At 37.8% G+C, this 19,550-nt stretch overlaps 1 long non-coding RNA gene across 1 annotated transcript in view; it reads right to left on the bottom strand.

The window, feature by feature from the left end:
* The window catches only part of LOC135294109 (uncharacterized), a 95,064-nt gene extending 75,591 nt beyond the window's left edge, over positions 1 to 19,473 (bottom strand). The window contains exon 1 of the long non-coding RNA XR_010356263.1: positions 19,382 to 19,473. This is a non-coding gene — a long non-coding RNA (uncharacterized LOC135294109). The remainder of the gene's footprint in view (positions 1 to 19,381) is intronic.
* Between the last annotated feature and the right edge of the window lie 77 nt (positions 19,474 to 19,550).

Here is a 19,550-nt window from a genome sequence, read left to right as displayed (position 1 = left end):
TCAGAGTGACTAAGTGCCTTCCCAGGTGTTAGCAACACACAGCAACCCTAACAGACAAGTGAGGAAATTTGTTGTCCCTTGAATATGACTTTGGATGTGTTCCCTCAGTTGTTAATAGGTTTGCCCATAGTATTTTCAGCAGCTTATTTAGAAAGACATCATTTTAACAAAACACTCTTTTTTTATTAATTCAGTCATTCACAAACTTTCCCATCGTGATCTGGCTTTTTAAATAAGTGATTTAAATCTTGTGTCAAAAAATCAGTCATTTAAGTACTCAAAACTCACTGCACCTTTGATCCAGTTTAATGTTTTCTTAAAAATTATGGTTGCTAAATATGTCTGTCTGAAACACACACACTCAAGATGCTTTTCCTCTTATCTGTATTCTTTACTGGAATTCCTGGTTTACAGGAAGCCAGACAGAATCTGAAGAACTCATTTTGCTACCCAGGCAATTTTACTTTCTTCCTTCTAATTCCCAAATCTTTTGTTCCTTTCTGCCTCTCAGATGTACTTCCAGTCTGCAAAACATGCACTATGATATTTTGATTCAGTATGTGACATTATCAATTTATCACAATGATTCTCAGAGTTTGCTATGATCTGCTAGATTTACTTGATTTTTAGAAAAGGTTGTCTACAACTCAGTGACATATATTGTGATATTCACAGACAAAATACCCTGTTCTCTTGTGTTGTTACTACCAGTGGCAAACACAGGCTCTGTGGGTCTCTGTTGTATTTCTTTATGTTGACTGGTTCAATTTCAATAAAACAAAACAATTCCAGTCCTGCCTGGAAGTTTTGACCCCATGCAAACTTTTGTAAAGAGTTCAGTTCATTAGATCAAAGGCTTTTTCTGAAATAAAAGAAATAGCTCTTGGTTTCTCCAAACAAGAGAAGATTTTAATTTTTTCAGTTGTACTTTATGTGGGATAAATCTGGTGGATCAGGTCAGAGAACTGGAACATATTAATTCTTGTAAGAGATGATGATATAAACATGAGAATACCTTGGAGATGTTAACAATGGAGAAAATAAGCTTGAATTTAAGGCTGGAAAAAAGCCCAAGGATTATGCCTAAATTTTAGGTATCTTCTTTTGACTAGACTGTAAAAGCAAAAAGAACAAGACAAAAAGATAGGGCAGATAACCAGGTAAGTAAAAGCTTATGGGTTTAGTTTAGCCTTGGATCCCCAGAATCACAGAGCAACTGAAGATGTGCAGAATCCTGAAGGTCATCTGCTGCAAAGCCTGCTCAGATCAGGGTCAATTAGCTCAGCAAGCACAGGGCCTTGCCTCATGTTCTGAGCATCTCCAACAGTGAAGATTTCTCAGCTTCTCTGGATAATCAGTACCAATGTCCAACCACCCCCACAGATTTTTTTTTTCCTAATACCTGGTCAAAGTTGCCTCTGTTGCTACTTGTGGCTATTGCCTTCTGTTCTGTAGCCATGCTCTTCTGAGAAGTCTGGAGCACCTCCCCTACACACTTCCACAGAAAGAAAAAAGCTCTGCAGAGAATGATGTACCACTCAGCCAGAGTGTTCCTCTAAATTATATACACTTAAAGCATATAGGTTAAGATAAGGCAGAAGGACAAATGTTGGGAATGTCTGTTCTTTGAATATATTAGTATTTATTAGTATTAGTAGTTCTCCTTTTGTCTTCACATCACAGATTCCCAGTCAAGGCCAGTTAGCTGATATCTGGTCTCTTGCTTTCCTTGTCAAACTGGACTAACAAGTTGAATTCAAAGGTATTTCAACTTTTCCTGCCATTACAAAATAAATATTTCTTAAAAGACCATACAAAACTGCTACTCTCAGGATTGCCAGTCTCTTTTTAAACAAATCTGTTTTAGCTCAGAATAATTTTCTCATTCATAATGAGCATGTATTTTGTTTGTGCCAATATAATTTCTTATGTAACTTTGCTTAGAATGACTGCAGATATAAAATAGCAAATGAACTTCAGTAAAACTAAGCCCTTCCTGCAGATTTGTTATGCTCCACTGACACATCTCAGTTTCTGTCCTCCATCTTCATTCAGTATTAGTATTTGGTATTCGGTATTCTTCAGCTCAGGGAAATATCACAAAAAGGATTATTGAATTTTGTTGTACTAAAATGCCATATCTTGTTCTCTGTTTTGACACTTTTCTTGATCAATGACTTGTCAATGCAAAAAAGACACAGCTATTTAACTTTCTGTGTGCAAAGAAGATGGTCTGTTACTGGATTTCTCAAAGGCCAATGCGTGGGACATGAAGGAAGTAGTCCATAATGGTGGGGAGACTTAGTGAGAGAAAATGGGACAGACAAGGCAGAGATAGCACACAATTGTCAAAAAAGAAGAAAAACAAGGTTGAGGAAAATGTTCTTGTCTTCTAAGAGCTTCTATGGACACACAAAATGTTTTTCCCTCTTATAATACAAAACACAGTGAAAGAGGAGGCAGGTCTGGTCATACAACCATAACAAGATTTGATGTTTTCTTTCTTCTTACCTGGGTGATCCATACACAAATTTAAGAAAACTTGTGACACATGCAAAACCAGCTGCTTATTATCTACAGTATGGGTACAATAGAGTTACCTGGCAATGAGAGGAAACACATAGAAGTGATACTTGTTACTATCTGTGGCACAAACATCCACTTGGGTTTTTTTGCAGGTAGCATTATCAAGCAAAAGTGACAGCCAGAGAACATGCTTTTCCATCTGTGTTCACCCTGCCCTTACTGGTGCAACAAAATGGAATTTTCATCTCTGATGCTTCCAGTTGTGTTACCATTACTGCAACCAGTTTCTCTGTGAAGACCACTTTGTCACTCTTGACAGAATCAATTAAGGCTGCTGATTTTCAGACAGAAAACATCAAAGCATTTTGCATGTATGCCTTTCAATTTTTCATTGTAAATCAGAATTTTAGGTTTGATCTTTAGTGTTTTAGTTACTTTAGATGTCAACAGTAAAATAAACCATGTGTGTGTGGCTCCAAAAAAGTGCTGTCCCATTCTTTTGCAGTTACAGAAATACTGCATCTCATTCTCACCAAGGTCAGCGAGTCCTTGGAAAGCAGCCTCTGAAACAGGGCCTTTGGACAGAGAGAGACTTTTCCAACTCCATCTAAAAAATAAAAGGTAACAGCAGAGCTCCTTCCTCATATGTTCACCACTTAGCTTACAACAAAAAGCCTGATTACACTTTTAAAATACTTGTTGTGGGGTTTTGCTTATTTTCTTAAAGAATAATTGCACTGCATCATTTCCACTCCCATAAGAAATTCTGCATGAGACTTTTCCAAAGGAGATTTATGGCATTCTGCATGACAAGCCTAGGATTTTTCTTATTTAATCTAAATAAGGTAGTGCTTGCATTCAAAATTTAAATGAAAAAAGAACATGCAGTTCTTAAGCAGAATTATGACAAAAAACTTCCTATGCTAACTGATTTAAATAGTGTTTAAAAATGCACTGGTTTATCAATCCCTAGCACTAAGATAAACAGGGAAGAACTGGTTTTAGAAATGGGACTGGGAAATTAAGTAGGCTGAAACACAAATTGGTGTTTTCAGTCTTCACTCTTACTTGTTTACCATTTCTAATGGAGTAGGCTGTGTTTCTTCACACAGTGTTTTCTTCTTCAGCTCTCTACTGATGTTTTGATCCTTTGAGTACTGGCAAAGCTGCTAAATCAAAATCTGTGAATAAACTTCACATCATAAGTTACATACTTCTTTTAATTACTTTTAGACATGCTGAGAATATCTGCAAGGTGATTAATTTAACTTGTTTTAATATAAAATCATGCTAATGGCAAATAATATCTTTCTTGGGCTTTCTATGCAGAGAATATAAATCCTTACTAATGAAAGAAAAAGCTTTTACATCAGAGTAGGATTACTACACTGAACAAAACTACAGCAGATATACATATATAACTATAGCATATATATATATATATCAGAAATCATTTGCACATTAAGAAACTTACAAATCCTGAATATACCTAATATACCTAGAGAATGTAGTTACATCTAAATACTATATATATATATATGTGTGTGTGTGTGTGTGTGTGTGTATGTATGTATGTATAATAACGAAGAAGAAAAGTGGGGAAATTTACTCCTCACATTCCTCTAGATTATTACAGTGGGTTTAATTTTTGAATGTGGGTATATTACATCCAGTTCTCCTGAGCTAGAAATTTAACAAGACTTTACTGGTTGATGTTTGAGCAATGACTTTTCTATTCTTATTTACTTATTTTCCAGTCCTTTTTAGCTAGAGGGAAGGGCCAATTTACTGAAACATCCATATTTATTTAATCGCTATGCTGCACAATACCAATATTACCCAGGGAAGAATAATACATACTAAATATGAGAGAAATTGGAAAAGCAATGTAAGTAACCATAATTAAGGTGTGATAAGTAATAATAGCAAAGCACCATAAAAATAATTTTAATGCATTTTAATCTACAAAACATGCAGGTAGGTTATGACAGACTCTCTTTTACTCCTTATTTGGAAGACAAATTATTTGATGTATCATGCATCTTGTTGACAACAAGATCCAATACTTTCTGTGTCGCATCCAATCTGAATTGTTAAGCTGCACAGCTGAGCCACCAAGCACAAATGGGGTAGAATACACAAGAATCAGACATATATATGTGGCATTCCTCAAAAACAATCCAAAAGAAACAGGAAGTTTAAGGATGTAAAATATCTGAAGGCAAAAAAATCAAATAATACAGGTGCATCTCACTTGAGAAGAGTTATCTTTAATGGAAGTCAAGGCAATCGGAGTGGGATTAATTTAGAGGTTTTGGCCACCAAAATCTAGGTGATTAAGCTGCTTTACTCAGCATAGATGCAGATGGTATCCCTGAGACTAAAGAGTGATTCAGGTGTCCAACTGCTTGATATAGGATTTAGATGTGCAGTGGTGGAAGTTTGGAGCATTTTACCTGCCATTGGTATCCCGAGTTTCAACCTGAGGAGCAAGAAGAGTGAAAGTCTCTCTGAAGTGTATAATCTTTTCCACTCTCATGTAGTGGGCTTAGATCAATATAGTGTTTCGAATGGCATGAGCAAAATTACTTTTAGGTAACAGAATCCTGTCCTACCCAAATGCAACCACCCTGCAATGATCTAATTACATTAACAGATGAGACCATAGCAAAATCAGATGTTTCAGTGGTTTCCACACTCTTTTTTTTTAAGTGGGAAAGAAATGTGTCTGCTAGACCATTCTGAAGAATTCTTCGAGACCCTGGAAAAGGTCTGGAGGCACTTCCATAAGACACACTGTTGCTAAGAAATTTGCCTTTCCAAGCAGGATCTTCAGCACAGGTTTCAGACTGACTGATCGGACATACTCAAGATCCACAAGAAGGAATGTCCATGTGATGGGCAGGGCATGAAGCTGGTACATGCCACGCTAGTCCATGATAAAAGGCGCTTTGTCTCACTCTCCTTGCCTAGTTCCACCATCCCAACTAACAAAATAAGACCTGTTGCTTCCTATGGAAAAGTTGATAAGAAAGGCACACCACCACTATTAGTTTTTATATTGAGGTACACGGTGAAAAACATTCTCCGGGTTGATCAGGCAAGACTTAATATGAGGTGAAACAAGCATTATTTGAACAAGCAAAGCAAATGTTAACACTGGTTCTAAATGTTAACACATTGGCTCTAAATATGTGTTGCAAAACTGAAGTTTAAGAAAAAACACAATTAAACTGTTGCCAACAGCAAAAATAACTCTCCCCAACTAAGCAATTTGCAAATAGTAAAAGTAGGATGTGTTTTTTTTCAGTTTTTATTTAACAGAGAGGATTAAGAGCCCAGTTGCTCAAGCATAGTCATTTCTATGTCTTTTCAGCTGAATTTACTATTTCATGTGAATCAAAACTAATCCTTTCTTTTCTAAGGGTTTGTAGACATGTCTTACAGTTCAGTAAATGTGACTAGTGGATTATATATTTAGGAAACATTTTCTTTCTTTTTGTGTGCTTAGCTGTATCTAGCTTGAGTATTAAAGTTATATGAACAGTCACATGAATGGGTTAAAATTAACCCATCATAAAGATCTGCTGTCAATCAAAAAAATGGATATGAATTTTTATTACAGTCACACCCCATTTTTTAAAAAGAATTAGACAAGAGTTTACAGGGAAAAAAACCCAAACAACTGTGAGTACTCCCATTTTTTTATTTTTTTTTCCAATTTCAATTATTTTTTCTCTCTAAAACTTTAGAAAAGGATTCAAAGAAATTTCTACACTCAATTCACAGGCAGTTTTAGGTTCCAAATTTTACAGTCATAAATATGTGTGAGGAAAATTTTTGATCGAGTGAAGTAAATTGCAAAGGCCCCTTCAAAAAGTTCAGAAATATAAGCTGTATTCTCTTCTAAAATTTTATTGAAGATCTACATTTTTCTATCACTGGTTTGGAATTTCTCTACATTAACAAGTACATTTCTCTCTTTCTTGATATATACGTTTACAGGGAGGAAGAGAGAAGCAGAATTACATACGCCAAAGCACAGCACCTAAAGATGAAGGGGTATTTTTTTCACTAAACAAGACAGTGCTGAGGGAACTGGCCAGTGCCACTGCAAAGCTGCACTACAGGGTCTTAGAAAGGTTGTGACAAGCATGGGAGGTTCCTGATGACTGGTAAAATAGAAACATCAGACCCAGGAAGAGAAAGAAGAACTGAACTACAAACCAGATGTTCTAATGTCAGTGAGGGGTTTATGGAGCAAATCATCCTGGATTCTTTATCTGGGGCATATGATGGACTCAAGGTGAATGGGAATCAATTTAATCAATACATTGGTATTTAAAAGGGCAAACTCTTTTTGAGCAACTTAATAGCTTTCTATGATGAGATGGTCAGCTATGCAGCTGACGGGAAAGCACTGGATGTCATTTACCATGTCTGTGCTACAGTTTTCAGGGAAATTCAGAAAGTTCAACAAGAGCAAAAGCAAGTCCTGTGTCTGGGGTGGAATACTATCAGGTAACAAAACTGTTGAGGAAGATCAGTTTTGCAGAAAAGTGAGCAATGAAGGTCAAGTGCATTACTGGGCTGCATCAGAAAGTGAGGTCAGCAAAATAAGGGAAGTGATTCTTCTGTACACATCACCTGAGACTGCATATAGAGTATTGTCTTTAGCCAGAAAAATATTCTGAGTACTGTGTTCCTCTAGATGTCACACAATTAAATGTTTAATCCATTTTTCTTCATGTTGTTCCAGGTCATAAACACTGATACTGCACCAGTACAGGCCTGGTCTGAAAGCAGTTTTGCAGAAAATTACTCACAGAGCTGGTGGACAACAAGCTGACCATGTGCCATCAATGTGCCCACAGTGGCAAAGGACATCAGCTGCATCCTGGGCTGCATTAAGAGCATCAACAGCACATCAAAGGTGAGATGAAGAGAGAAGAGAGAAGACTCTACTCTGAAAGAAGTCGAACAGTGGCATAGGTTGTCCAGATAGGCTGTGTAGTTTTCGTCCTTGGAAATATTCCAAATTTAACTGGAAAAGCATCTGGGTGACCAGCTTTAGGTAATACTGCCTTGAGGAAGAGAAGTGAAGTAAACCATCTCCAGAGGCACCTTACAGCTTCAAATACTCTGCAATTCCGAAAAGAATAATGTAGATAACAACATAAAAATCTTCAGCATGCCACAAGATTACCTCTTTCCAGCAACATTCATGTTCTGAAAACCATACAAGCAGCTTGAACAGAATAATTAAGTCAAGAAGTCAATAGGCTTCCTTAGAAAATCCATTTCCACCATACTGATAAAGCCTTTGATAAAGCATGCATTCATGGGCTTTGAAACAGAGTTAATACAATTCTCTTTGAAGTGAAAAAGACTAGTTTATTCTGACAAAATATCAATAGCAAGCACAACCATTTCACATGTGGTGCCAAGTCATTCAACAAACACAGTCATTCTACTTCAGAAGATCATTAGTTTCCACAATCATCTTCCTGTCTAGGGAGTCAATAGAAGCTTTACCTGGAACAGATATGTTCTACCTCATGTAGCATGGATTGTGCAAGACAACAACATGCAAAACAGAACAAATGCACTCTTATCTGTTCTTGGGGGTTTTGGCTAATCTGAATATGTAGAATAGACCACTGACTTCACTTACTACCTACAAACACTCCTCAAAAACATAAACTTAACTGATACTTCTCTGACATTCTCCTTTCAAAATAAATACTTCTAATTAGAAGTCAAACTAAACTAAACTAAACTTTTCCAAAACAATCTAAATAATTTCCTATAAAAATGACAACTTGGAGGAACTTCTGAGTAGACAGGATTTCCTTGAAGTAACAACAGTTTTCCACAGTCACTTTATTTAAGGTGATAAGTTTATTTGTGATATAGGTAGGAAGAATGTGGATTAAAAACTATGGTACAAATCTAAGTACTAAGTCTAACAAATGAGTTTAAATTATTTCTGAGGTTATTTGTCTTTAGCACTTAATTTACTTATTATGGTTTTGGAACCCACTAAATTCTGAATGCTCAGTTCTGTAAGAATACGATTCCTGCTACAACTTGACATTAAGACCAATTATTATCTCATAATGAATGTCACATTACTATTTTAGTTTCTGAACTTCCTGCCAAAGCAACATGATTCATTGTGAATCACAAAAAAACCCAAGGAAAATTGTTCATACGACACATTTTACATTCTATGATGGATGTTAATATGATACATTTATTAAATAATGTATAGCATCTCCATGTGGTATTAATTTTTAGAGTATGCCTTCTTTGTTTGGAAATCTGCTGTTTTTACAGTAGGTATAATGTGTTGTACTGGCAAGGAAAGAGACTAATCCTCTTTTTAGGCAACATTTACATTGGCTTCTCTGTACAGGTGATTCACTTGGAATACATTGTCTGAATCTGCATCACTGATTACTCTGTATAGGAAAACAAACAAGATCCAGGAGTTTATTATCCACATAGGACAACACACTTCAATGTAACAGATAATACTATGAATTTAATGCTAGATCGTCTTGCAACAACCATTTCTTGGTTTACAAATCAAGGAAAAACAGGATGAAAGGTGAGAAATGGTGAAGAACTGGTAATTTGTGCAACACAAACAGGACTGAGGGCGAACACCATGGGGAAGTCAGAGAGATAAGTGGAAAAATATGCTTGGACTGAAAATGAAGTAGGGATTAGCAAAAGAAAGCAGAAAACAGAGAAAATATAAGTAATGCTGGAATTACTCATGATAAAAATTAATTTGATATAGAAAAAGAAATATATAGAATAGCATATTGGCAGAAGTTTTTTGCTAGACTACAACAACAAAACAAAAAAAAAGTGTCCAAATCAAAACAGTACAAATGTAATCAATAATTAAGCTATGGGGGAAAACAAGTAAAATTCAGAGAATTTTTTTCCTCTATCAGTTTTGGGTAGATTTTGCAAGTTAACAATGTATTTGATGTTATCTCATACTTGCTCATTTCATTTTCCTATTTTATGTAGTTTCAGTGATCTTACTACTTCATTAACAATCCTTGTGGTTTTACCATCTTGGTTCCACTCTCCTGAGCAGTAAAGTGGAACCAAGATGAGGTGATACCCTCAAATTTTGTCCATTCTTTTCCAATCTAATTTGTACTTTTTTTTCTTCTTCCATCACTTTCCTGTACAGCTCATTTCCTTTGAATTGGTGTATTGTACCAGAGGCATTGGGCACAAACTGAAACACAGGAGGTTCTTCCTGAACCGTAGAAAACACTTTTTCACTGTGAAGATGACCAAGCACTGGCACAGGGTGCCCAGGGAGATAAGGAATCTTCATCCTTGAAGACACTCAGAAGACAAGTACACATGGTCCTCTGCTACCTGCTCTAGGTGGTCCTGCAGTAATTCGACCAAATGACCTCCAGTATTCCCCTCCCACCTCAAACATTCTGAGATTCTGTGACATCTTCTTTCAAATGAGTTTATTCGATCTTCCTTTTGCATTTTTTTCCATTTAATTTCTTTTATTAGGTTCTATGCCAACATTTACTACTCTGTACACTACTCAGCCCTTCTAACAACCACAATCCTGATTTATATTTAGGAGTGCTCCCAAAGTAATTGCTGAAGGAAATAGGAGCAATGAAGCTATGGAAAAAGAGAATTATCTGCTAGAAATGTAATAGCCTAAACCAAGTCCATGTGGTGGAACAACTGATCCCAGTAAAAGCAAAGTCTTCAGGACAGAGGGCATGAAGGTAAGACATGTAGGTGAACATTTAAATCAACATTGAAACACTATTTTTTTTCTCTTTTTATGGGAGGAAGACTTAAAGACTTTAGTTCTACAGACAAAAGGCATTACATCAGCCTCAACTGAAGTTGTCCCAGAAATGTGAAATGTGACTATTACTCTTGCATAAGAATGGTAAACATTACTGTACTTATCCACTGAAATCCTATTTACACTTTCTTCTTCCAGATCTTAATGTGATTTTACTTTCATGCCAAGGAATGATTCTTAACTGGTATTTTGCTCGGTGTTCTAAAAGACTGATATTACCTTTCATGCTTTGTCTCCCCATATTCTAATGAAAATAAAGCATACAAAATCAAGTTGAATTCAACTGGCTATCTGAAGTCATACAAGAGGAACAGTAGAAGAGGGCCCTGAATAATGATGCTCCGAAACAACTTAGGGGCATGAGCAAGGTGTGGACTCATGTCACCAAACCCTGTTGTTTGCACCAAGTAGATGTCAATATGAGAGCTGGCCAGTCTAGGCTCTCCCTGTTGTCAGTTTGGGAAGAAATTGGCACTTTAAGGAAACAGCTCATCTTTTCAGATGTCTGCTTTAAAATAACATAAATTGTGTACTAGAAGTACCTTCTTTTCATTTTGAAGATAAAGAGAACACAACGGAACTAGCTTATATATAGATATTTACAAAGTTGTGACCAAGATTTGTTCAGCTGAACCCTACAAATTCTGTTGCAGTGTTGGATTTGCAGTTAAAATTTATTTCAGTCAAAGGATTTAAAGGTGTTAATATATTTTCCTAAGCGTTGCTAACCAGTAGCATTTAGGAGACAGCATGAAGATATTTTAACAAGATAATATGCTGCATAAAAACCCCTGCAATGGAAAGCACAAAGGTACTGAAGTGAATTAATACATTCTTCAGAAACCCATTTGGCACAAGAAGTTGTGACCTGGTCTTCATTTGCTAGTTAAGGGTCATTTTCTGTTCTCTGCATGTTTCTTGACTATTTCTAAACAGTGTTATGCCTCAGAGCTTAAAAATCCCTTATGCCAATATAATTTTGCACTTACTAGAATTGATTTTGTTTTATGGGTAATGGTCCAGAAAAAAGAAGTTTCTTACCACATCTACCACAAAAAGCATCTTAAATGTTCAGAAAAACCTTCAGCGTTGTGCTACAGCAAGCACTGCACAAGTAGAAATATTTCCTAGGTCAGAACATTGCAGCTAAACCTCTGATCAATTAATAAGTCCACAGGAAGGCAACATGCAGAGAAATACTTGGCTTTGTACCCAAAGAAATTAGAATGCAAATCCTGATAAACAGAGCCACAATTTGAAGGCTGGTGTCCTGAACCACAGCAGGTTAGAAAGGCCTGTTCTAGATGAAGAAAATTAAAGGTTGTGTTTACTTTTTTGCCAAAAAAAAAAAAAAGCTTTGACAATTTAAAAGTCCAGCCTTTGCAAACACAACATAATTGTTCACTTCTCTTTCATTTTCACAGAGATGCAGCACCTTCTGTAAATCTCTCTTCTAATCCCTTCAAACACTAAACTCGTGATCTGTGTAACCTCAGCTGCATGACAGTGAAAACTGTCCTCTTGCAATAATACTTGTAGATTGTATAAACTCTCTTCTGGGTTTGCCATCAAAGATAACAAAATTAAGAGGAAAAATACATGAGGTATCTTCATAACACATGGCTGAAAACAGAGAATATATACAAGATCACCTTGTTTAAAGAACTGTGAGGGATATCACAGTTGAAATCTTGTACTAGGCCTGTTGGAATCACAACTTCCCGGATCTGAAAATAATTTCTTCTTTAGTCTCCTCTTCACCAGTCTTTACATTCAAAAAAGGAAAGATATTTTGGCCCAATTTCTTGCTTCACTTCAGCAAGGATCTGTGTAGCTCTTTTTAATTAAATGTTAACTGTGGAGTCACTAGAATAACCTGATTTATTTAAAGTTTGTAAAAAAAAAGTATTTCTTGTTAAAAAATCTAATAGCCTAGGCATGTTATGGATAATTAAATTGCAGTAGGAGCTGAATCAGGACTCTTGCTGCAAATAAAGTATGAAATTTTGCAGGAAAAATTCTCTGTAAATTTTTCACTATGCTAGTAACAATTTAAATCTGCATGTAAAGCCCAACCTGCTTAAGAACTGAAACAGCACAATAAGAAAACCACCCTGGTAGTATAGCAAAAGCACCTTGGTTGGATTGGTATTTATTCTCTACAGAAAAAAAAGGGATACTAAAATAAAAATATTCTTAACCTGAATTTATGCTTCAGCATACTCTTAGGTTTTTCTGTTGGAGTCTGCAATATGTTTGTGTGTATTGTCCAATTCTCTGAATCATATTGTAAATAAGGTGATTTTATCTCCAGTAGCAAGCCAACCCACTGTAATACATAACAGTAGTAAAACTAAATGACAGAACTGCACAGCCTGATGATGGGCACAAGAAAATCAACACACAGAGCATTTTACTAAAGAAAAGAATCCGCATAATTATATGAAGTAAATACTGGGCCATCTCAGACCAGCATGCTCAGATCACAGAATGTACTGCTTGCAGCAGACAGGTGATAAAAGTATATGTATTTTCTGAGACTGCTGACTAGCTGACAAAATACAATCTCCTCACAATTCTCCAAAGCAAAGTAATAAAATATTCTATCAAGCCCAAAGATAGCTGTCCTTATTGCATAATCAAACAAAAAGAATTTTTATAAAGTTAACAATTGCAGTGAAAGTTTTAAATATCTAGATCTAGATATGTTTTCTTTATATCCATATCTTCCATAAAAATGTCTTTCTTTCCTCACCAGAAGAATGGGTGACCTCCCCCCAGACTTGAATAATTACAGTTTATTTAACAGGCTCAAAAGAAAAGATGGAATTTAATTTCTTAGTGCCCAATTAAAACACAGATATGATTCCTTTGGAAAATATTTTAAAACCATTTCAAAAGCATTTCCTGCATATAAAAGCAAAGTAACATAAAAGCATTGCCATCACTAAAAGCATCCATAATTGTCATCATGACAAAAGAGAGATAAATCAAAATACTTTTAAGATGACTGGGATACCCAAAAACTTATTTGCCTGGAAAATTATTCAGAAGGAAAATTATTTCATACAAATTCTTGAAAATAGGACACACTATATATAAGTAATGGTGTCATGCCCCTGCCACATGAATCAAATTCCATAACAAAAATGTCAGATACAAGAAAGAGTACACAATTTTGGTTCCTCCTTACACTTTTACCCTGATAAATGCTTATTATAATAGAATCATGGAATTGTTTATGTTGGAAAAGACTTTTAAGATCATCAAGTCCAACCATAAACCTAACTCTGGCAAGTCTACCACTAAACCATGTCCCTCACTGCCATATCTACATGTCTTTTAAATACCTCTAGGCATGGTGACTCAACCACTTCCCTGAGCAGCCTGTTCCAGTGTTTGACAACCCTTTTGGTGAGGAAATTTTTCCAAATGTCCAATCTAAACCTCCCCTGGCACATCCTGGGTCTATTTTCTATTGTCATGTTGCTTGATTCCTGAATTATCATTTTGATTATAATAAAGAATCCTTAATAATTACTTTTTCAAAGCAATTGAAAAAAAACCCCAGTGCTGGTACTTCGTAAGATTAATCCTTGTTTTGATATGTGGTTATCTGTACTATTTAACCACATGCAGGCATAAAATAAAATTTCTGGAGTCTAGAGACCTAGAATTATGATTTCTATATGACTAATATGACATTTGTATGTGATCATCTTATTTGGATGAATTATTTTAGTAAAATGTTTGTGACACAAGAGAACTGTGATAGGTTTTAATTATTGTTTTGTTAGAGGAAGATTATGAAGACATGTCAAATTGTCTGATGATTAACTTTGCATGGCATTTCTAAAGTGTTATAATCTTCCTCTATCTTTGGCTTAACAATATTTTTTAAAACCTCTACGTCTGCCTATATTTTACAGAGAAATGCTGTGACACAACAAGAACAAAAGTCTCATATGGGCTGCAGGCTCATGAAAGTAGAAACTCCCTATTTAAAGAAGGTTGAAGTTTTCTTACTGGGGTGTAACAACAGGCTAGTTTAAACAGGCTAAATTTATGTGGTATGTTATACCACTAATTCTGTTTAAAAAAAAGGAAAAAAGAAAAGAAAGAAAAGAAAACATAGAATATATAATCATTGGGGAATAACAAACAGCAACAAAAACAACTTAAGAGATGATGCAGTGCTACTGCTTCCTTTCTGGAGGGCTGGACTTACTACAGAAGGATCCTACCAGACTCTGCTTGAGAAAGGTAGATGACTTCTGCTGACAGGAGGATCCTGCAGCCAAGTAGGTACCTCTGTGCACTGGGATGGGTCACAGAGGCTCATATTTATGAGCTTGGAAAATCAGGCCAAGAGACACCATCACGCTGAGCCAAAGGAGAGTTAAGGGGATGTACCAGCCAAAGGAAGACTCCAGCATCCTGACTATAGGAAATGGTATCAAGAGGAAACCTTATCCCCAAGACCTTTAAGACCACAAGTCCAAACATGCTAACAATTGACTGAATGATCTTACAGGTTTTTTCCAACCTAAAGAATTCTATGATTCTGTGATTCCCTGCTGACAAAAGGGGGAAATCTCCTTGCCTCCTCTGCTGTGTCAGCTCAGACCTTTCCCTGAGGTCATTCAATGCTTTGAGTCAGGAGGGAAACATCCATGTCTTCTGCTGATTTGAACTAACTCACTGCTGGGTCCCCCAAGTACAAGGACAGGTCCAGAAGTAGCCAGAGGGCCAGGAATAGATTGCAATGCAAAAGTGGGGGCAAAAAACAGAACCTGTCCTTTTTCAAGGGAGTTACTCAATCCCCCTGGTGAAATCCCAGCCTCACTTAGAGCTGAAGGGATCAGACTGTTCCTTATGCTTTGTATGGAAGTGGTTGTTTGGTTAAAGAAACACTGTGTGTCTTCTGCCTCTCCCTCCTGTAACACATTGCTTGGCAATGCTCATTATTTAATTCACTGCAAGCATAGAAGAAAAGTATGCTGATGCCAAGACCTAACTTTATGGTACCTGCTAAAAGGCTAAATTTGGTACTTTTCACCAAAGATTTCTGGAAGTCAAACATTCATTATTCAGTCCAAAACTGACAAGCTAAAAGCAAATTTTGCAGGTGGAAGATGTTTTACTGCATTTCTTAAAATTCCATATTTAATACTTCCATAGAGTACCTAGCATAGATGCTTATGTAATAAGCTCTTCCTCCACATGGGCACAAAAACTGGCATTCTTCCAATGGCACATGCACTCATGAACGTAGAAATGTAATGAAGGTTAGAAGATTTAAGTCACAGCTTCCAAAACAAAGGAGAAATCTTTCACAAATACAAATACTAATGCTTAATTTTATGGCCAGATTCCAAACTGGTCATGTTGACTTGTTGTTGTAGGAGCAGGAAACTGTGAGTTCCAGTTCTGTATCATGGGTCAGCTCTACTTGAATGCTCAGCAATATATTGTAGCTAACAGAGACTACAGCAAGGAGGATGGGAAACAAACTGCAAAGAATAAAAGCATGCTAAGTACCAATAAACACAGTTCTCCAGTACTTTCTACTCTGTGCTGTGGCTATTGTTCTGCTTATTTTTCTCAACTCAATTACACTAGGCCCAGCCAGATGCAGTATAGGCATGTGGGATGAACAGATTCTATTTACTGCAGTTATTTTCTCTTGCAATGCTATTAACAAACAGAAGGTCTTGCCCAAAGTTGTCAGAGGTATTCTAGCTCATCTCAGTAACATCCACAGCATCCAGGAGGTTATAATGTTATTTTCTGGTTTGTAATTTTTTTTTTCATTTTCTTAACCTAAAAGCTTTCAATTGAACAACTGTGTTTACATATTGCCAGATCCCAACCGTTTTAATTAATTGCTGAAATTGTCATTCCTTTTGTCATTTACACAGCTAGAAATGTCAAAGTTAGGTCTCATTGCTGTAACACAACATATTTGAGTCTGGGTAATTACGAGTTGTAGAAAAAACAATTTTTATGAGGAAATAATTTTTTCTCTGGCTTCACTCACAGGGAAAAAAAAGGCAGACTTTTGTTTTAAATGAACCAGTTTTTCTGGAGTTGAAGAGAATGTTGTATATAAACCCATTAGGGAAACACAATTCTCTAAACCATCCCTGGCCTGTTTGCAGACAGGACGAGTCACATTAACTCTCCCAATTAAAAGAGAAAAATCATGCACATGCTCCTTCCTCTATTCACTGTAAATTCTCATAAAGGAAAAAACCCAACACTGCCAGCTTTTTAAACAGGTTGAGACAGCATAGGAAAATTCTGAATTTGCAGCACTGAAAAGGTCTTCCTTTCATGAAATCACTTGGATGCCTGACTGTGCATCAGAAGATCCTGATCCTGTGTGTTGGGTTTGCATGGCAAGGTTGTGGTAGAGGCAGGGACTACACGGATGTCTGAGATGCTGTCAAAAGCTTCCCCATGTCCAACAGAGCCAATGTCAGATGGCTCCAAGATGAACCGGCTGCTGGCCAAAGCTGAGCCCATCAGCAACAGCCCATCAGCATCTCTAGGACAACAGACTTAAGAAGAAGAAAAAAAAACCCAAAACCACAGAACAGCAGAGAAAGGACTGAGAATATGTGAAAGAAGACACTCTGCAAGTACCAAGGTTATTGGAGGAGTGGAAGGAGGTGCTCCAAGTTCTACAGTCCTGGGAAGGACCCACACTGGAGTAATTTGTGAAAGGAACCATACAGGAAGGAAGAGGTAGAGAACTCTGAGGCAAAGTTCAGTCCAGAAGGGAGAGGGGGGATATTTTTAAGATTTCATTTTACTTCTCATTACCATACTGTAGTTTGATGAATAATTTCCCCAAGTTGAGTCTGTTTTGCCCATGGCAGCAATTGGTGACTTAACTCCCCCTGTCCTTATCCCAACCCATGAGCATTTCTTCATGTTTTCACTCCCCTGCCCAGCTGAGAGTAACAGAGCAGCTTCCCTGTCAGCATCCAGCCAGGGTCAGCCCACCACCCCCTGGCATTACCCTGAAACTCTTGGTACCTGCTCAGCATACAGCTCCACAGCATCTCAGCTGACCTAAGGGGCAGTACAGTATCACTGCCAACCAGCTCTGCTTCCTCATGTCCTTCTCTGTTGGTGGTTTCTGAAGATAACCACATTAAATCACCTGAAAGGAAATTTTTGGGTGTTTTGCCAAATCAGTTCCCGGAACAGATCCTTTACCTGGTCACAAGTGTTGGTTCCTTTGCTTGACAGAGGACAAGACCACGTGGCCAGAACACAGGACTAGCCAGGCCTGGATTTAGACTGTTCTCAGCACTAACACACGTATGCTCAAACTGGATTTAACCAAGTAAATCTGGATACTAAACACAGTCCAGTTCCAACAACATGGAGATTTGCATCTGTTTATTTCCTCAAAGGGGAAGTACTTATAGTGAGAGGCCAGAAATGAATTGCTGAAAAGATGAGTCTTTTATTTCACATCTGCATTCAACACCTTGGAAAACAGGAGACAGCAATGCATTAATGAAAGCTGCAGATAAGAAAGCTACATAAGCCAAAGCCATAACATAATACATACATAAAAAAACAGCTGATTTTGAAAAGGGCAAAGATAAATATAGGATGACATTTAGCTAAATGCACTAAATGCAAGGTTAAATACTAAGAGAGGACTATTAATTAGCTCCAATTTCAAGTGTGATCTCTTAAAAGCAGGGGGATGAAAAAGCCATGAGATCATTAATGGATTACAAGATGTGTACAACTCTCAAATTCAATACAGCTATGAAAAAAAGACAGTAACATAAATGCAGGAGACACTGCAAAATATGACTGCCATTGGACAAGTTGATAGTGAAATTCTTGGGGTTTTACTTTTTTTTTTTCAGTTTGGTCTATAATTTCAGTTTGATCTATACAATAAAAGGCTTTGCCATGACCAGTTTGGCAATCAGTGTGTGACACCAAGCACTTCATCTGCAGTGAATGCTGTCCTTCCTACAGACAGCAAAAAATGGGGAAATCTGACAAAATATATTCTGTAAGGAAAATACTGATACAGAGTTGAAAACTCAGTCATCATCTGCATTAGCAGATACACGACTACTAAAGGCAAAGCTACTTTGTAGTTCCATGGCACCTTATTAAAGAGAAATTGATTTGTCCAAAGTCACAAACAAAACTGGAACCTGCTGTTCTTATGCCAAAAAAGTATCCATCACTATCAAACAAAACTCTCATTCTAGCTCCCTCATCACAAGGAAGATGTGAACAGTTTTAAATATTAAGGGATAGGTATCAGTGTTTGCATCCACTTTTGCCTGCATAACTTTAACAAGCATCTACAGACCAAAATTATTAGGGCTGGAAAGGACCTCTGGAGATCATCTGCTCCAAACCCTTGCCAAGGCAGGTTCCCCTAGAACAGACTGCACAGGAGTGTGTGCAGGTGGGTTTTGAATGTCTCCAGAATGGGAGACTCCCCGATCTCCCTGGGCAGCCTGTTCCAGCGGTCTGTCACGCTCAGTGCCAAGTTGTTCCTCACGTCGAGGTGGAACACCCTGTGTTTCAGTTCCTGGCCATCGCTCCTCACCCCATCACCGGGCACCACTGAAACGTCTGGCACCACTCTCTTGGCACTCGTCTTTAGGGTATTCACATGCCATTAATGGGATCCCCTTCCAGTCATTCCTCCAGATGCACAGCCCCGGCTCTCCTCTCTCCCTCCGGTGAGATGCTCCGGACCCGTCACCATCTTGGTGCTCTTGCGCTGGACCCTCTTGCACTGAGGAGTCCAAAACTGGACACAGCACACCAGATGTGGCCTCCGGTTACCAAACCCCCCACTCCTACATACTCCCGGTGTGACCACAGCCCGCCGATCCCGCGGTCCCGGCCCCACTCCCTCCACGTCCCGCCTGCGCCTCCTTCCAGCGCCTGCGGAAGCGCCGGGTCCCGGTGCCGGGGTCCTACCTCGGCCGCGGAACAGCCACTGCCACTGCCTCATTAGAAAGCCTCCCACCGTTCTCCGCTGCACCTCACCCACCCCTCAGCCTCTCTCTTTCCCAGCTGCAGTGTGGCACTGAGGAAGAACGCGGCCGCTCCCTGCCTCATAGCGGGTCGGCGGAGCATGTTATCTTCC

The sequence above is a fragment of the Passer domesticus genome, chromosome 2 (assembly GCF_036417665.1).
Source record: "Passer domesticus isolate bPasDom1 chromosome 2, bPasDom1.hap1, whole genome shotgun sequence".
Lineage (NCBI taxonomy): Eukaryota > Metazoa > Chordata > Aves > Passeriformes > Passeridae > Passer > Passer domesticus.
The sequence above is the reverse complement of the archived record's forward strand: the minus strand, read 5'-3'. Positions and strand labels throughout refer to the sequence as shown.